Raw genomic sequence first — 14,129 nt, forward strand, 5'->3', positions numbered from 1 at the left:
TGTCAAGGCAAGGATACTATGTCCTGCTGATCTAGGATCTGGTCTTTTTCCTGGCTCCCATCCTGAAGGGAGGGACTCATGGGTCCTTACACTTATTGGATGCTTCATACATATTCAGTAGTGATGATAACAAATTATCTGTGATTCAAGTCTAGTCTCTTGCCTTCTTCCCCTCCTACATTGGGCAGCCCCCCACCCCACCCCCTGCAATCCCCTGCTTCTAGGCTGCCCTACAGGTAGCAAAGCTTGCCTATTCCTAAAGGGAAGGGCACCTTTGGAGGTGAGCTCAAATGCTGCTTGGTGACTTACCAGATGTGAGAACTTCAGCATCACTTTTAACCCTACCGACCTGAGGTCCCTTGGCTACAGCTGGTTTTGGCTACGCTGGACACTCCAGGCGGGTCTCATGTCCATGAGGGCAGCACTTGCCAGTGCTTGCTTTCTGCCTCTCCCCAACCTGAGCTTGGTAGATGCAGGCACTCTGGGCACCTCTGGCCCCAGGGCTGGCATTCAGGAAGGACTGGGTAAAGGTTTGCTGAATGGGTAAATAATTCTAATCTCAGAATTGTGTGGGTTAATAAAGTAATTCTTAATATCTAAAGCTCCTACTGTGGGCGTCTGGGCGGCTCCGTCAGTTAAGCATCTGCCTTTGGCTCGGGTCATGATACCTGGATCCTGGGACCAAGCCCTGCATGGGGCTCCCTGCTCCGAGGGGAGCCTGCTTCTCTCTCTCGCTCTGTCTGTTGCTCCCCCTGCTTGTAATCTTTCTCTCTCTGTGTCAAATAAATAAGTAGTCTTTAGAAAAAAAATAATAAGCTCCTGGTGCAGGGCTAGCATATAACAGGAACTGAATGACTTTAAATGATTTTAAATGATACCAGTATTACACAAATACATTCTTCTTGTTAAAAAAAAAACCTCATCCCTCCCCCATGATTTTAATTCCTGCAGCAGAGGTGCCCAGTGTTGTTAGTTTGGTGCATACATGACATGATTTTTTTCTATCCATCTTTGTGTGTATAAATATATAATTTTGTTTCACAGATGCCTTTGTTTCTTTTCCTTTTTTACATAAAGGGAACCACATTGTAGTTTCATTTTACAGCTTGGTTTTTTCACTTACGATAAGTATCTACAATCTAGCCATGTAATTACGGTTCTATCCCACCATATGGATTACCATGATTTTACTTAAACGTTCTCTGAGTGGGGGGCATTCATGTTGTTTAAGTGAGCACTGCGGCGGTGAACATCCTTGGTCACGGCTCTTTGTGTATCTGTTTCTCTAAGACCCCTAGAAAGAGAAATGCTAGGTTGAAGGGAATGTGTATTTTGCATTTTCTCAAATCTGCCAAATGGCTCTCCAAAAAGGGCAAGCACCAATTTATGCTCCATAAACAGGGTATGAGAAGACTTCCACCATTGCCAACATCAATATTTTCCTAATCTAATGGGTGGGAAAAATAGTATCTTATTATGATTTTAATTGGCATTTCCCAGATACTAAGTGAGGCTGGACATCTTTTCATATGGTTATTGGCCATTTGTGCTGCTGCTTCTATGAGCCGAGCAAATGTTGCTTCCTCTTACTTTATAACCCTGCAGTCTCAACAGACTGTGTTTCCTGTCCATCCTGGGAAGAACAGCCTGTGACTGTCCAGAGGGTCATCTCCTGCTGTGCTATTTTCCATTTAATAAGCAATAACTGAGCACCTACTAAGTAGGGTGCCATTGTGCTGGGGGCTTTAGGAATAAGGAGATGAATTAGGTGTGATCCCCTGGGCTTTAGTATAGGAGACATGAGACATGGCAACGCAAAGTAGACCATTAAGGACTAAAACCAAATTATTAGCAAAGTATGTGGATAGCAGTTTTAGGGTATTGTGACCAGCAGGCATCCCTCACTTATCCACCATATATAAATTAATGACAACCTGAACTTTTGTAGGACAGCCTCAAAAATAACATCTCCCTTCAAGGAGGCGATGCCATTTGGGGCAGGAATGACAAGAGTACTTTACCAAAAGGCTGAACATGTTTTTAAAGGTATTCCCATGACAGCCTGTAATCAGAGTGACTTCTAGGGCTGGCCTTTAGGATAGGCTATGAAATTGCCATCCTAGAGGCTCCTGTTGTCTCCTAAGTAGGTGGACCTACACTGGAGCGTTCACTTCATCTGGGGGCACAGAAAAGACCTCTTAGAACAACCCCCACTTTTTAGTGGTGAGAAAGCAAGAGGCAGGGCTGGCCACAGCAACCCTCAAACCAGGCAAAAGGGGGTCGGACTTTACTGAGCACCTATTTCGTGCCCAGCACTGTGCCAAGAGCATTCACTTTCACCCCAGAGCTAAGATGCGATCAAGTGAATTCATATGCTGGGAACCCCGCAAAATTGAGTCTGCTCCAGGGGCCCAGCCCAGGTCAGGAAGCTAAACCTAAGTCCACCTGAGCTTCTGGGAAACACTTGTCCCAGAAGCCTCACATGCATCAATCACAATCCTACAGCTCACCTTTCCCTAGCAAACAGGAGCTGCTAGCCTTATAAGGAAATTCCCCACTTCCTAGCCAATCCTGCCCTGTTTCTGCATTGCGTCTCCTAACATTCGTCAAGCTTGCTCCTGCCCAGAATCCCTCCGGAAGAGTGCTCTATTGCTTGTTAGGCACTGTACTCCCCGATCCGTGGATTGTTCTTCCTTGAATAAAAGACATCAAACTCATTACTAAATTGTATTATTTTTGTCATTTGACAGATATATTGTCTGCAATTACTCTAAGAATTATTTTTATCCCTGTTTTACTCTTAGGAAACTAAGATTTCCCCTAGATGAGGAGGTAAGCGCCACACGGATGTGCTTGTAGAGCGTTCCCAGGGGCAGAACTGATCTCATGCTACTTCTGTTTTGCACCCAGATGACTCACCTGCAACAGTATCTTCCTGGTTTGCAGTCATGGCTTCTCCTCAAACTAAAGTATGGGGTTAAAAGAGGGCTAGAGCTGCCCCCCACCCCCTGCCCCACCACCTCCTCTCCCCACCTCCTGGGCTGTCCGTCCACTGCTGGCCACTCACCTTTGCCAGGTTTGGGTCCTTTTCAGCCATCGGGATGGGTCCCCCACTCTACTTATTTGGTCCTGAGGCCTTCAGGGCTCAAAAATTGCCATTTTCTCATAACTGTACATTTGATATTGTGAGACTGGCTTAAAGAAAGTTGGAGCGAGATTCAGGAGGCCTGGTTTCTGGGCTCAGCCTCTGCCCCTGATCCATTTTGAGAAGGTCCTTCTCTCTGTATGTTAGCTTCCTTCTCTGTAATGTGACAGATAGACGTAGCTGATACCAGAGATCCCAGAAGTTTATCATTTGCCGGGAGGAGAGCTGGAGTCATGCTCTGTAGCACCTTTGTCTCCTATAGTACCTTGTACATGACTTCCAAATTAAATATTTGAGTACATTCTCAGACCTTACATGCATGCCTCTTTGAGAAGCACACATATAAAGTATCCAGATAAGGATCCATATCAAGACTTCCGTAACATTTACGTGTTTGGTGCTAGAGGCTAGCTTTCCTTTCCTCTTCTCTACCATCCCTCTTTCCTCTGCTGGTGTTATATGCCCAGATCAGAAAGGCTGACCGTGGTGCTCATCTTCAGACACTAGGCCCAGGCCAGGAAGAGGCTAAAAAGGAGAGGTGGCAAAGTGCTACCCCCCCACCCCCCCACAGAGGTTGACACTTGCTCCCGTCTTCCTGGGGCATTTCCTTAGCTTGGGAATTCACGTTCCAGCTTCTGGCTTTGGTGGCCATCTCCCAAGATCTGCTCCCTTATTATTGCTACTTTTCATTAATCACATAATCCTTCAATTATTTCAAAGACTTGTCGAACCTTAACTGAGCAAATACTGTGTGCTTAGGCTTTAAGATAGGTATCTTATTTATTTAGGTATCTACCGCATTCCAGCATTTTCTAGACACTAAGGAAACAGATTTGAAGGAAAGCCAGAATCCTATCCTGGGATCCCCCCATCCGCCCCGGCCCTCAGAGAGGTAGGCAGGTAAGGGAATAATAATAATGCTCCAACCCAGTAGGACCATTTTAGAAATATGAGCAAAAGGGCCATGGGAGCAACTAACCAGCCCTGTCTGGGGACCCTGGGGTGGGCTTGCCAAAGAATAGACAGCACGCAGGCCTTCCACTGGAACCAGGAGTCTCCCTGACAGGGATGATGGGGAGGGGCATTGAGTGCTGAGAAATCCTCTGGGAGTTTGGAGTCTGGAGCACCTCAAGATGGCTTGCATATTTGGCTCAACTGTGAGAAGCATTCTCGTAGCACTTTCTATGAGGCAGACAATGGAGAAGGTATAATGGTAATGTTCTCTCTGCTTTGCTGGAAAGACCAGACCATTTGTCCACGAGGCCCCAGGGATGCTGAAGCATGGGGAGGTTGGCTGGACCGTGTGACTCCAGGAAGGAGATAAAGGAGTTAATGGACTTGAATTCAGTCATCACTGAACACACACAGTACTGCGGTGGTGGTGCTGGAGGTGCACAGCTCCTGCCCCAGAGGCGCATGTGGCTAGTGGAGGAGGCTGGAATATTCACCGTGACCTCGGGGACAGGCAGAGTGTGGGGCTTGTTCTGTGCTCTGGGTACCAGGAGTCTGGTGAGCACAAAAGATGGCGAGAGAACTTCTAGGGGATTCCCAGGAAGCTTTCTGGCAGAGGCATCCTTTGAGAATTCTAGTAGGGATACGTAAGGAAGGTTATTTCGGGGAAAGAACCACTGGGCAAAGAGGAGGCATGAAGCTTCTGGGTTGTTGAGGGAACAGTGAGAGCTCTGGCAACTAGGGTGTGTGAATCAGGGAGGAAGCATAAGAAGAGATAAGAGTGCAAAGGAAGATGGTCAGATCAGCAAAGGCCTTCCTGTCATGGTGAGAAGTTTAGGCTTCACTGTGCAGGGGAGGGAGAAATGGGCTTAAGGAAGATAAGGGAGTCCAGAGCAGAAAAGTGGAGAAGGAGGACGAGTTAGGAGGGCATTCCATCTGGCTTTGACTGTGGTTCCAGGTAACAGGAGGCAGACACAATAGAATTGCCTCCAGTTGGAGGGCAGGGAGAAACCTGCTTTGGATCTGGGGACTGGGGGTGGTGGTCGTTATCTGAGCTAGAGGATCCTGGAGGAAGAGCAGGTTTGGGACCAGAAGGTGGCGTGAGCTTTTCATTTCCTTAAGAATGTATTTTGATATGAGCAGGAGCTTTTAATTTTAATAAAGTCCAATTTATCCATTTTTTTCCTTTTCTCAGTTAGTATGGATGTGGATGTGTGTATCTCTAAGAATTCTCTGCCTACCCCAAGGTCCTGAAAGTATTCTCTTAGGAGGGAGGCAGACCTTTGTGTCAGGCGTTAGGCTGCTTTTGAGAAGCCAGCAGGGGTGTCTGTGCACCAGGAGAGGTGTAGCAGGCAGCTCAAAAGGTGGCTCTGGAACCAGACTGGGGGTCAGGGTTGTGGAGGACAAGTGCATGCTGCAGAGGTGTGAGGGGGAGCCCCAAAGGATGGAGAACAACCCGCATGACAGGACCAGGATAGGGAGGGGCAGGGACTTGGAGCTTCTGGGAGCAGCTGGCACCTGGGACCGCGAGGAATTCCGGAACCAAAGGAGTTCTGGAACCTATTAGAGAACCATTCAAGCCCTTTCCTCACCAGACTATGGAGCCCTTTCTAATTTCTGATCTCCGTGAAGTGTCTGGCCCTCCTGGCCTTCCACCTCTCAGTTTATACTCCTGGTACCGTGCCATGTGCGCATGAGTGTGCGTGTGTGATTTTTACCAGTTTTCTTCCAACTTGCCATTTTTTAAATTACAACTCTTTACAGATGCCTTATGACTCTTCCTCTGTTCCTCTGTAGTCAGTAAACGGTGGGCAGTATAAATATTTTAATTTTTCACTTCCAACTCAGATGGATTGAAGAAAATAGGGATGAGACAGCTCAATGTCCTGTGTATTTGTATCTAGATGCTGTTTAAAGGGCAACTTTGTGGAGTAAACAAAAACCAGAAATGAGTTGGGCTTGCTCCATAAATAACGAAAATGCCATTAGAATTCAGTGTGTCTTAAAGGGCAGGTTGGTGTAATAATACTGCATCGAAGCTTCTGGGCAGTGCATTCAAAAGGCACATTCCTAGGCCCCTTTTGGAACCTATAGAAGCAGAATCTCTAGCGTGGTTCCTGAGAAAGCTGGTTTTCTAGCTAGCTTCCCAGATGATTCTGTGGCTTATTAGAAGTTTGAGAACCACCAAGCTTTGGATGATTCAGAGTAAACCAAACTTGGTACAAAAGTGATTTCCCAAAAGATGCATTTATTGTATCACCCACATCGTTGGGGCGGGGTGGGCGGGGTGTGTCTCTGTGCACTTTAGAATCACCTGGGAATTCCGTCTTGCTTTAACCGGCCCTGCCTGGGCCCTTCCTCGGGATTCATTACATTTGGAATTTAGTGATGGGCCCTGGCCCACGGAGTTTCTGAAGCACTCCAGGTGATTTCTAATGTACAGCCAGGGTGAGACTCTCTGATCTGGGAATAACTGAGCGAGAAAAGAAGTGCGAGTCTGAGGCGGAGCTAAGGAACAGTTTCCAAACATGGGGTGGGGGGAGAAGACCGGAAAGGACTTGGTACAGGAATTCAAATTTTCCCTTTGGGATGGAGATGGTAGGCGTTCCTGCTGTTTTCAGCAATAGTTTACCGCAATGCTAGTCTGCTGGGCTCCTCCTGGGGCTTCTCTTAGGACTCTGAAACTTGAGAGGGTCTGCATGCCTGAATCTGAATGGTGGTCCCTGAGGCCCCTCCCTTTGACCCCCAGGCCTGGAGCAGGGGTGGGGGAGGGGAAGGCAGTCTGTTTGGGTTTACCAGGTTCTTTTTGACCCATACCCCTCACACTTTTCTTTAGGTTCAGGTTTCTAAAGCCAAGTGACAACATGGACAAGTGCTCAGGCCACCTGGACATAGGGTTCTTTCCACTTCTCAAATGGTGCACCTCCCTGCCTTCCTTCGGTCCTCCCTGTAATATTCAGCAGACATTGGTGGTCCCATCAGACTGATCAGAAACCAGGAGCCAGAGAAGCTAGGCACCCACTGAAGCTAGTCCTGGCATCAGCTGTGATCCTCTGCTCAGGCTGAGACCTCACATCCCACTCCTTTGTTGACCTGGCCAAGGCCCTGGGGACAGCAACATTGCCACCTGTACCCCTGCTCCCTGCCCAGACCCCGCCCTCTATTCTCTCTGAGGTAGAGCCCTGCACACCCAGCAGCTCTGATCTAGGGGATGAAAGTGATCCGGAGGAGAGAGCTGGCCTTGCAGGGAAGCCTTCCCCTTTTGGAGCGGACCTAGAGCTGTAGGGAAGGAGAAGGCAGATGGGTGTTTTGGAGCAGACCTGGAGTGGTAGGGAAGGAGAAGGCAGATGGGTGCAGTGAGGTCCAGGAGCCTCAAGGCTGCTCTGACGAATTGGGGCTTCCAGGCACATAGCATCAGGGAAGTGCAGCAGTGATTGGAGACAACGACAAGGTTGGGAGGAGTGAAGGCTGCTTGGGGTCGTGGTAGGGAGAAATGAGGCGAGGGGTCAGCCAGGAGGTGCCTCCTTGACCCTCTATCGCTCCCCAGTTCAGAAGAGTACATCTGAGTGTGTGGATTGTACAGCGGGCGCCAGGGCTCCTCCTCCCTCCTGTTGTGCTTATGCCTCTCACCCCTGCCCTCCATCTGCTGGGGAGCCCAGGCAACTGCAGACACCCCTAAAGATCTGGCCTCTCTTGTCTGAAAACCCTGGGAGGTTGTGCTCACTCCTAGCTCAGCCCCTGTCACGCTCCCGTTCCTGCCCTTACTGATCTTGGTCTCTGATTTCCTTCAGCACACGGAGACAGCATCCCCACCACATAATTTACCATCTAATTGCATGCTGTCTTGGATGAGGGCTGTGGTTCCATGTGCGGTGGGTCTTGGGCACACAATTAGGCTGAGTAACAGAAGGGTGGAGGCCAGTCTCCCCCACCTCTGCAGTGTCCACCCCCCTCCCCCCAGCTACTGCAGGTGGCTCAGGACTGCCAAGCTCCTGGATTCTGGGGTCCTGTCCGGGTGCCTTCCAGGCAGGCTTGGCTGTCGGCTCCCTGGGGAGTACAGCACAGCTCTGCTGTGGGCTTTTAGACGGGCGAGGGGGATGGGGCGTCCCAGCCCCCCGGCATTTGCTGAACGCCGCACCTCGGGCCCAAGTTTGGGAAGATGGCCCAGAGCCCAACCAGGCCAGCACACTGCAGGTTGCCATGGTGACCCTTTTGGTTTGCTTCCGAAGGAGGATAGTTTCTTTCAGCCCAGATCATCTGCCTGGACTGCCACCATGCTGTGCACTCTGGGAACCAGACTAGACTGCCCAGCCCCATTACCTCTGCTTTGTGCTACAGGGGATGGCTCGATGAGAGGCTCAGTTCTAAATCACAATCGAGGATCAGCAGATAGAGCATGTTCTGGCTTGAAGGGGAGCAGGAGGGGAGCAGCCTCACCTCAGACACGTGCACTGGGGGAGCTCACCTCTGCATCTTCTTCTACCTACCCCTTCCTCTCTCCAGACCGCTTCCTCTTCAGTTAGTGGCTCTGACCCTTTGGGTGGGTTTCAGTTTCCTCATTTGTAACCGGGACAGCCAGGGCCTTTAGTGGTTTCCACACCTGGCAAGCATCAGCATTACCTAGGGAGGTTTTTGAACAGATTCCCCGGGCCTTGCCCCAAGCTTACTGATCTCCTCAGGGCCCAGAAATCTATATTTTTGAAAATCTCCTTGGGCGATCCTAATACAATTAAACCCAACCGACTTTGGGACTCTCCTGGCCAGAAGATCCACAGGGCCCTTGCAGGGAGAAAAGGAAGCTCTGCCCTGTGCTGAGGACCGACCAGCCTTGCTGGGTTCCCAGGAGCTTCTGAAGAGCCCCTTGCAGGTTACTCCTGTCAGGAAGCGGGTGTTTCCTGGTCACGCTGGCTAAGCCAAGACCAGGCCCCCACCTTTCCCCCACAGGAGAAGCCCAGAGACAGAGAATGACAGGAAGGGGGGGTAATGTTGCCATAACAACCAGCTCTAGGCAGAGGCCTCCCTTCCAGGGGCTGGTACTTCACCCCAGTAATGGTGGTTTCCATGGAGATGGGTTACTGAGGGACAGGGGGAACATTTGCCCCACTTAGAGCATTAGTCAGGAGCTGCCAGAAGACAGACCATCTCTAGGTGGGAGCCTTGGACCTCTGTCAACTTCAAGCTCCCCACCCCCCCAACTATGGCCTCTGCTCTCCAGGTGCAGGTCTGACACTCTCTCCTGCTTAGTTGCTCTCTCTGCGACTGGTCTCCCTAGCAACAAGTCCTGCTAACTCCTTGCTGTTGGCTCCGTGGCTATTTTTAGCTTCACTGCCAGCAGCCCAGTCCTGGTCATTTGCTTGCAACCTCCATATGGATTGCAGGGGAATAGGCAAACAAAGATTCCCGGCCTCTCTGGGGGGCCCTAGGCCTGGACCTCTTAGCACCTATTAGAATTTTGCTCTGGAAAGTATCTGTCCCCAATTGGGAACTTGGGCAGTGGATTCCAGATGAGGCTCCCGAGACAATGTTGAATTCCGTTCCACAAACACTGTTTAAATCCTCTGCAGCGTGCAAGGAGCTCCAGTCCACACTGCTTCCATAGGAAGCTAAGGTCCAGGCCCTGCCCTCTAGGAATTTTTAATCTTGTGGAGGAGAAAGATGAGTACACAATCGCCTTAGTGGGCAAATATTGGCAGGTGCTAACAGAGAGGATTACAAGGTGCTATGGGAGTGAGGCGGAGGAGGGGCAGGGTCATTTTTCTGTGGGTGTAGGAGAGGGGGATGGGCCAGAGCAGCACTGTCCCACAGAACGTTCTGCAGCGATCAAAATGTTTTAAAGATCTGTGCCATCCAGGACAGTAGCCCTCAGCCACATGGGGCTCCTGGATACTTGGAAGGTGGCCAGAGCAACTGAGGAACTGAACTTTTAGTTAATTTTAATTAATTGAAATAGCACATGCTGTGAGTGGCTACCCTGTTGGACAGTTTGGGTCTAAAGAAACTTTCTTGGTGGAGGTGGACCAAGCCTGGAAGGATAGATAGGATTGGGGCTGGTGGGAGTTGCAGGGGAGGAGCAAGGAACAGCATGAGCAAAGGCACAGAGGCAGGGAAAGGGCATATTTTGGGAATAGCAAGTGGGTGGGCAGAGCGTGGGCTGCGTGATGTAAGTGCTGTTCAGATCGTGGGGGCCTTGAATGCCACGCAGAGTGTTGCCTGTAATCAGCAGGTAGTCAGAGTCTATTGCACAGCACAAAGGCTTTAGAGCTGTAGGCAGGAGAAGGGAAGGATCAGAAGAGACATCCATTTTGATCTCATGGCCTTTTGTGGGGATGAAGCCTCCTTGGCCTTGGGATGGCTGGGAAAGCTTATGTGGTAATAAATATATGCCGTGACTCCTCGATGTGGGGCTTTGCAGGTGGCTTCATAGGGATCATAGCTTCTCTGGTTTTGAGTAAAGGGACTCAGGTAGTTAAATATCCTGTTTGATAGAAGTCACATAACACCCCCCCCTCCTCCTTCCAGCACTGGATTTCATGTCAATGCAGACCAAAGAACACTGAACTTTGAGTTAATATCAGCCCAGCAGATACGGCATTCCCACCTTGACATGTGGGACTTACTGCTCTTGGCACGGGGTGGGTGCGGGGGTGCTCATGGCCTAGTAGTGCCTCATCTCAGTTCTTTGAGCTGGAAAGTCAGATTAACCACACTTACTGTGATCATGTTCTTCAGAAACACAGGAGAGCGACGTACACCAGGTTGTTAAACTTACCAATTTATTTATTTATTTTTAAGATTTTATTTATTTATTCATAGAGATGCAGAGAGAGAGAGAGAGGCAGAGACACAGGCAGAGGGAGAAGCAGGCTCCATGCAGAGAGCCTGACGTGGGACTCGATCCAGGGTCTCCAGATCACGCCCTGGGCTGCAGGCGGCGCTAAACCGCTGCACCACCAGGGCTGCCCAAACTTACTGATTTATAACAGGACCTGTCCTTGCTACACAGATCCTAATACTTGTCCTCTTGCCTTCTGGCAACTAATGGGTATCAGAGTCACTGGAAAAATGTAATTAAGATTAGAAGTTTGCTTGATGAATCCAGGGTCAGGGTGAAGAGTCAGGTGTCCTTAAAAGAGGCTAAATCCCTGCTCTCTGCCTGTCATACAGGAAATGTGCCCTTTCTTTCAGGTCACTCTCTCTTTTGGGCATCCTGGATACTTCCTCTCCAACACTTCTTTTAGGCTCTTGACATCCACCAGCTCTTTTTTTCATCCAGGAGTTCCCCCCTTTCAATGTACTTCTATCACGTTTCTAAGAACCTGGCTCGTTTTACATAACCCTCCTATTTCAGGTTGACTATCTTTATCACAATCAAAAGACCTATCTCGGGGTGCCTGGCTGGCTCAGTTGGATTGATCTCAGGGTCGTAAGTTCAAGTCTCAACGTTAGATGTAGAAATTAGGGGATCCCTGGGTGGCTCAGCGGTTTAATGCCTGCCTTTGGCCCAGGGTGTGATCCTGGGGTCCTGGGATCTAGTCCCACGTCGGGCTCCCTGCAGGGAGCCTGCTTCTCCCTCTGCCTGTGTCTCTGCCCCTCTCTCTCTCATGAATAAATAAATAAAATATTTTAAAAAAATAGAGGTAGAAATTACTTTAAAAATAAATAAACTTAAAAAAAAAAAAAAAGACCTAGCTCAGTAACCACCAGGAGGGTTGCTTTGGAAGGTCAAGGACATACATGACCTGAGGATCCTTGAAACCTGCCTTGGCTTTTTCCTGACATTTTGCTAAAGTCACCCCTTGTCCTAAATCTGAGGTCTCTTCTGTTTGGGGCCTGTCTCTGTCCACTGAGGATGAAGAAGACATGACTCTCTGAGTGACTCATGAAGGGAAGGGAACCTTTCCTGTCCACATAGCTACAGATAGAGGGATGGTGCCCGAGGTTGGCAATAGGACAACTTTGAGTTTGGGCTTTCTTTTGCTTAAATTGGGAGCTGTGTGGAAGAGGTAAAATTTGAGCTTAATTTTAGAAGATGAGAATAAGGAAATTTGGCAGCTGGAGGGAAAGACTAAAAGTGGGCCAAGAGAAAGTGAAACTGATGGCCTTGCTCCATTCTGACACCTTGAGTTCTGGCTGCACGCATAGGCATCATTAGCACCGTCTGAAGGAGTCTCAAGACCAAAGAGTATAGAGTCTAAGGTGTTATGGCCACGTAGTAATGGAAAAGGAGAGGTCAGAAAGGAGACAGAATGTCTTTAAAAAGAGCCAGCCAAGCCAGATCAGAAACTTCATTTTGAGATGAGGCCGGCCGGGCCGGGGGGGGGGGGGTTATCCTAAAGTGGCCTCGTGTACAGGCCTTGAATGCTGAGGAGACATCAGTGAGAGATGAAGTGAAGGAAGTGCTATTGCATTCCTCAAAGGGTGAGAGCAGGCAAGAGGCACAAATTCAGGGCTTCTCATCTCTGCATGGGGCTCTTCTGAAAAATTGTACCAGATACCTTGATTGGGTTGAAAGATGGTTTGAGCAGAAGAGCTTGTGTTTTGTGGAATGGCTCCTTCTGCTGGCTGTATGGGTTCTGGGCCTCAGTTGGGGTGGGGAGAGGGAAGTTTGAACTCCCCAAGTATTATCTGGAGAAAGTCCTCTGATGTGGTGTCCTTCTCCCTCTTCAGGGCTTGCTTGCTCTGATGGCTCTCAGAAGGATGCTGAGCCCCAGGAGGGATGGGAGGGCTGTCCTTCACAGCACAGCTCTTGACCTCATTCTACCAGCATCATCATCATCGGTGCCAGCTGGTATGTTCCCAGCTGACTGTGGCTGGAAGCCAGGCACCTGGGGCATCATCTCTTTAAGAGATGCTGGTATTCCAGAGCCTGGGAGGGCAGATGTTATCACTTCTGTTTTGCAAACGAGAAAACTGACTTCTTGGGGTTAAGTGACTCCTTCAAGGTCATGGTAATGGAACCAGAACCCAAGTCCAGACCTTCCTAAAAGTGCTATTGGCTCAACAGCCCTCTGCTGCCCAGAGCAATTACCTTCAGTTTCTCTGCTCTTCCTTCCAATTTACTGTGCACATTGAAACCAGGCTGATCTTTCCAAAATATCCAGTCCATCTGGTATTCTCAGAGTCTGCGGTTAGTCTTCACTGCTATAGATTGTATCCATTGACCTCTTTCTCTGCACCCTTTAGCCTTAGTTGTAGCGGGATGTGGCAGGTGGAGGTGGGCAAGGATTTTCTCTCACCTCAGTCTTCCATCTCTTATTTCCTTCCTATCTTACCTCATTCAAGATCTGATTCATCTTTGCTCTGCACTGCCCTCCTTAACCTCATTTATCATTCATACTGGCCACTTTTTGTTGGCTTTCAAGCCAACCAGGTCCATGGGGCTTGGTATTTGTGGTACAGTTATCTTCACAAATGTTTTTCAATGACCTTTTACTATCTCTCCAAGTCTAGTTGAATCTGTCAACTCTTTGATTGGCAGGGCCAGGAGGGTCTGCTGCTTTATCTGATGTGGGTGGAGACTGTGTGTATGTGCGCCCTCGCATGTATGAGAGAGAGTGTCTCCTTGAGGGGAGGGGCCTCTGCTGGGAGGAGGGAGCTTGAATTGGTGGAGGCCCTACCTGGAGGCTCCTGGAGAGGAATGTGGTCTTCTTGAGCTGCAGATGATTGTGCCCAGGAATGAGAAACTGCTGTCCTCCTAACTTAAGAGTGTGCCTTCCCCCCACCACCTGACACACAGAAAAATGGGACATTCAACACAGATCCTGAGTGACCTAGGGGACCCAGGGACTTGGCCAGGAAGAGGTTTTTCAAAGCCTGAACTCAAGGCACGCTTTTAAGGGACCCCTCTCTATCCACCTGTAGTATGAAGAGGAGAGCCCTCTCCCCAGCACTTCTTGTTCTGGAGCGCTCCCAATTTCTGCAGGCGTCTTCTGTCCGCCTCTGTGTGCTTTGAGTTTTCCCTACAGCTTCCTGGGCCTCTACGCTCATCTGTAAGCTTTTTCTTGTTTTCTTTTTTTTTTTTTTTTTTTGGTTG

General features: G+C 49.3%; 1 protein-coding gene across 1 annotated transcript in view; it reads left to right on the forward strand.

Annotated features, from left to right (window-relative positions):
* Positions 1 to 14,129, forward strand: part of DNMT3A (DNA methyltransferase 3 alpha) — a 102,922-nt gene that overhangs the window by 66,336 nt on the left and 22,457 nt on the right. The window lies entirely within an intron of this gene.

This window comes from Canis aureus, chromosome 12, assembly GCF_053574225.1.
Source record: "Canis aureus isolate CA01 chromosome 12, VMU_Caureus_v.1.0, whole genome shotgun sequence".
NCBI lineage: Eukaryota > Metazoa > Chordata > Mammalia > Carnivora > Canidae > Canis > Canis aureus.